This window comes from Aethalodelphis obliquidens, unplaced genomic scaffold, assembly GCF_003676395.1.
Source record: "Aethalodelphis obliquidens isolate GAN/ISIS:26980383/991018 unplaced genomic scaffold, ASM367639v1 scaffold11, whole genome shotgun sequence".
Classification (NCBI taxonomy): domain Eukaryota; kingdom Metazoa; phylum Chordata; class Mammalia; order Artiodactyla; family Delphinidae; genus Aethalodelphis; species Aethalodelphis obliquidens.
Genome location: NW_020837955.1, coordinates 44,743,980 through 44,749,528, shown reverse-complemented (window position 1 = coordinate 44,749,528; position 5,549 = coordinate 44,743,980).

Sequence of the window (5,549 nt, the reverse complement as noted above, 5' to 3'; positions counted from 1 at the left end):
CACCATGAGACCCGCTGGTGTGAACGTCCAGGCTGGGCAACTCCTCAGATGTGAGGTCTCGGAGGCTGGGCCGGGCTCAGGCAATGGCTGAAGGCAGTGACGGAAGGCTCTGGAACCGACTGTGGTGACAGCTGTACAATCTGTGAACGCCCTAAAACCTGCTGAATCGCACCCTGTGATGGGTGGTCTGGTGGGATGAGAGCGGTGTCTCTGTAAATCTGGCTCTGGAATGACCAGGTGCCTCTGGCCTGGGGAGGTGAGATGGACTGAAGGGATTCCTGACCCCTGTTCCTGTCATGAGTCCTCGCCCTAAAAACATGAGGGGAATTCCTTAGGGCCATTCTCTCCATGACAAATGGCCACTAGGAGCTCTGTGCTTGAACCTGACTCCAGACTAGGGACCCAAAGGCCGGGTGACTGTCACTGAGGTTGGCCCTAACACAGCCCCTTCCCACCTGCGTGAGGAGCTCCCGTCTGCCGCGGACGCCTGTGCTGGGCGATCCCCCATCCTGCTCCCCCTGGAAAACCGGGGGGCAGGAGCAAGGGGGAAGAGGGGCCGACGCAGCCGGCGGGGCCGGGCAAGGCTTTCTCCCCAAAGCAGGCGGCCCCCCCAGCCCTCCTCCTGTGGGCGCACGGGCCCCACCCATCCAGGCCCCGTGCACGACCAGCACCTGGGCCCCAGCGGCCCGGCCGCGGCTCGGCTCCCCCTGAACCCCAGCCTGCCCTCCACCCCCGTGCTGCCACACTCCTCTGCGACCCCACCCCCTTCGCAGGACTCCTTCCTGGACCCCATCCTCAGCCCTCCTCGGTTCGGGCCTCCCTCACCCCACTCACCCCTCCCCAGTGCCCGCAGGTCGGGTCCAGGTCCATTCACAGTCCTCCCGGCTCCCTCAAGACCCCCGGCACCCACTTTTCCTCCTGCGGCCTTCTGACTGATCCCTGAGGCCCAGCTCACACCCCCCCGGTCCAGGGTGCCTCCTCATGTCCACACCCCCAAATCCACACGGTGACGTATAACCCCCAACACGACGGTATTGGAGAGGCGCCTCAGGGGTGATTCAGTTTCGATGAGGTCATGAGGGTGAGACACCCACAACAGGGTCAATGTTATCCCCAGGGGAGACCAGGCTCTCAGTCATCAGAAGGCGCCACCTATGCACCAGGAGGGGCCCCTCACCTGGCACTGGATCAGCCGGCACCCAGACCCTGCACTTCTGCCTCCCACTCTGGGAGAAATACGTGTCCGCAGTACTTCGGAACGCAGCCTGAGCTGACCAGGACTTCCCACCCCACCTCTTCCCTACCCCACCCGCATCCCCCATCCCCATCGCCATCCCCACCCCCAGCCCCACCTGCACCCCCAGGAGGGGTGGGTCCATTTGCTCAGGCCTCAGCCTCAGTTTCCTGAAGAATGAGCATTCTGACCGCCACCCCAGCTTCGGGCTGCCCGGGCTGCACCCCCAGGCTTGGGGCCCCTGGGGAAGGAAGGCACACCCCGTTGCTCTGCCTCCCTCTATGCCCAGCAGGGTCAAGGGCGCTGGCCGCCCAGCCCGAGGCCTCTGATCTCCGAGGTGAAAGGCAACCCTGGCGTCAGGCGGAGCTAAAAATAAATCAGCCAGCACTGCCAGGACGCTCCGAGGGCGGGGCAGGAAGGGAGGCCCTGGCAACTGTGTAACTGACGGGACGCAGGCCCAGCAAGGCCGCACCGGCGCGTCCGCTGACGTGCCTCCAGCCCGAAAAGGTGGGCGAGGGGCTGTGGGCGGCCCACCCCAGCCCCGGCCCCTGCCTTCCACTGGGTACTGATGGGCTTCAGTCCGGAAGCTTCCTTGGGGCTCTAGGGGTGCGGGAAGAGCACAAGCTACTTAGCTTTTCCCCAGCAGACGACGGCCACTCTCAGGCCGGGGACGGGGCCCCCATCGGCCAGCAGGATGGCCGTGCCCCACCTGGTTTCCGTCTCCTCCACCTTCATCCCTTACCGCGGCCTGACGCTGGCCAGGGCAGAGGCCGGCTCCCTTCTCTGCGGGAGGCTCTGGGTGCCGGCGGCCCCAGCCTCAGACCACTGACAGCTCCTGTGCAGCGTCCAGGAGGGTGGAGATGCCCGCTGGACACGCCCCGGGCCCAAGGCAGGAAGGGGGCGGGTGGGAGCCCAGGACGGGGAGGCTGGGCAGGGGAGTCAGGGAGAGCTTCCTGGGTGGCTGGAGGCCAGGAACGCAGGGAAGGATCTGGTAATGCCCGGAGGAGTCACGCAGGGAGAAATACGCAGAGGACCCACGGGGGTGGGAGACGGCAGGGGATTTTGCTTTGCTTTTCTGCTTTTCTTTATTTTACTAATGTTCTACCCCCAACAGGGATTATTTTATAATCAGAGAAAAAAAACTTGGAGAAAAGGGAAGGTACCACCCTGGTTTCTGGTACAGCAAGGGGGCCACACCACCGGTGGCAGGGCCTTTAAACCCTGCAGACAGGGCTCGGGGACCAACTGGGATGCCCCAGCCCCAGTGTCCCCAGCTGTGAGATGTGGGCATCATGGCAACTTGCAGGCCCACGGTGAGGGCCCCGTAAATGTTTGCTCTGCCCCTCACCGCCCCCACCCCCACCCCCAAGAGCAGCCTAGCAGGTGGCGTGTGGGGATCCCATACTGCGTGCTTTATGGCGAGTGGAGACCAGGGGCGCAGTGGGGAGGGGGGATCGGGGACTGAGGGGCCGCAGAAGCTGGTCATCCTGGGGCCAAGAGCCCCACCCACGACCCGTGCTGCACAGCACCTGGCCCACCTGGAAGCCCAGGCCTCCCTGGGGTCCAGGCCCATGTCTAGAATCACACTGCCTGGTATAGGCAGGTCGCACACCCCATGGGGTTCCGAGAGCTGAAGAAGACGTTGACCTCCCTGGTGGGCGGCAGGGTGAGCAGGGGCTGCCCCCGCAGAGGACGAGTCCCGAACCCCTTCAGCATCACCCTGGCCTGGCAGTGCGGTCTCGGGGCCTTGGTTCCCCATCTGAACGACGGGACAGCGGTGGTCCTCCCAGCCCCAGGCTTCCATGGAGACTAAAAGGGTGGTGCTGGTGTGGGAGACTAGGGGGACCTGCGAGGCTTCATGCCCTCTGGCCAGCTGCTCAGCAGCTCCGCCATCTGGGGGCTTCCCTTCTATCCCAGGGGAAGCCCCCAGCCCCCAGCCCCGCCTCCACTGCCTCCTTGGGCCGCCACCCAATCAGTGCCCCTCTACCCAATGGCTCCTTCTAGATGGACACCGCAAGCCCAAAAGTAAGCCGTCACCCCAGGGTTCGGGGGGAGCCAGGCCACCACGGGCTGTGTCCTGTGTCCCTCCACCTTCCTTCTCCTTGCTGTGGGTTCAGCCTGGAAGTGGCCACGCTAAGGAGACCCCAGACTCCAGACCTGGGACCCCACGCGGGCCCTGTCCCCGCAGCGCATGCCTCCTTGGTCGCTCTGGCTTCTGAAGACCGTGGATTGGGGGTCGGGGGCTCGGGCCTCCGGGGCGGAGGGGCCTGGCCGAAATGGGCCACCTGGCTGGAGGACCTCGAACGGGCAGTGAGAGGAAGATGCTCTCCCCCCGCCTCAGCTGGGAGGGGATGCGAGACCCCATCCCCTGGAGGAACGGGGCTGGGCTGGGCAGGGGGAGGGTGACAGAAAGCCAGCCATGTGCCCTGCACACTTGTCGCCTTCCACCCTGCTGTCCTCCACCAGCCAGCCTGCTCCATAGCAAAGGTGAGGACAGCTGGCCAAGGGGTGGGGGGCAGGCGGCCAGCCCCATGGGGAGCAGGGTCGTGTGACCAGGTGGGCGAGTGGTTGCTGGGTGCCTGCAGGGACCTGTGGGGCTGGAGGCTGGAGTGCCACGTGGGGCGGGGCGAGGCGAGGGCTGCCCACGGGGCCCACCCCGGTCCCCTGGAAGGCTAAGGGGTCAGAACCCTCCCCACAGGGACACGAGGGAGGCCCGGCCGGCTCTGTTCTCGGAGCAGACGAGCTCCCATAGGGAGACCCATGGGAAGCTGGGACCCAGAGTCAGGAGGGCCCTGGACGGCTCCCTCGGCTCCGCTGACAGCCCAGCTCCCCGCCCTTCCCCTCCTGAGCACACCAACCCCTCCTGCCTGGGGCGTGCTTGTGGGGTCCCTCTGTTGAGAGGGCCCCGCCCCGGCCCCTTCCAGAATGGCAGGGGCCTTCCTGCTCCACTGAGCTTCCCCCCCCGCCCCCCCAAGGTGCCCACTCCCCTGGAGGCCCACTCCCTTCCTACAGGCACTGTGCCCAGCCTCTGGGGGGGCACCGGTGTGGAGAAGGAGCTGAGGGCCGGCCATCACCGTGGCATCCCAGATATCACCAGGAGCCAGCCATCAGCCCAGGTCTGGGGGGCCAGCTCTTGGTGAGGGTCCTACCTCCTGGGTCCGGAGAAGAATGCCGGTCACGCAGAAGGGCGTGGTGAGATGCAATGAAATCAAACTGGCAAGAAAACATGATCAATTTGCTGCTTAAAGAAACAGTCACCAAGACTGAAGAGAAAAAAAGGCTGCCTTCCCTTTCAATTAGAACCGCTGTCTGCCCCAGGGGACAGCGCACCCCAGCTGGCGGGGGCGTATAAAGCCCTGGGACAGGAATGGCCAGGGCTCGGCTCCCCGTTAGCCCCTCTGGCCTAGCCGCCCTCCTGAAGGCTTCGGTGCGGGCAGCCCCATCCTGGGTGCCCTTCGTGTCTGAGCAGTGGGTGGCTGGAGGGGAGCCTTGGGGCCATGGCATGGAGAGGCCCCCAGCCCAGGGCAGGAGCACAGTGGTCAAGGGACCGGGGAACCTGCAGGCCTGAGGGTCCTATCAGGGCCGGGCCCAGCTGGACCATAGAGGGCGCTGGCCTGGGACGGCCCAGGGGCGACTCCAGGGCAAGGGACTGCCTGTGTCTCCTGCAGAGGCGGTCCCCCGTCTGTCTGTGGCGCTCCAAAGCCCCATGTGCTGGTGGCCATCCTCACACTTGACCTTGGGGCTGGTCCTGCTGCGCTGGCCTGCAGGGAGGGGCTGGGAGAGCCGGGCTGGGAGAGCCGCTCTGGTAGTCAGGAGTGAGCTTGCCCAGGCCAGGCTGCCATCTCGGGGGACCAGGGTCCCCATCACTCCAAGACATGCGTTTCTCCACGGAGCAGTGCCTGGCTTACAGAGAGCGCCCTGTCTCTCTCTGCGTGGTCAGCACTTCCTCCCCAAGGGAGCCGTCTAGGACCAAGGCCGCCGAGCGGGGCTTGAGGTGGGGAACAGCTCCGGGTGACCGCGGGCACAGAGGGTCTGGACGGCCCCTCTGGCCTGCACACGGAGGCCAGGCTGCCCTGCCCCAAGTCGGGGCCTTGGCTCTGCTGGACCCTCAGGGCAGGGGCAGGAAGGGGGCTCCCTGGGTAGGGGAGGGCAGGCGAAGGATAGCACCCCCTCTCTGCCCTCCTGGACTCATGCAAGGTTTCCCCTCCCTCCTCTGGGGGGGTCTCAGGGTGGGAGGGCCTGGACCAGAACAGCTCCTCCTAGGGGGTTTATTCTGGTAAGATTTTGTTTGAGAAAAGGGCTCTGATGCTTCAAA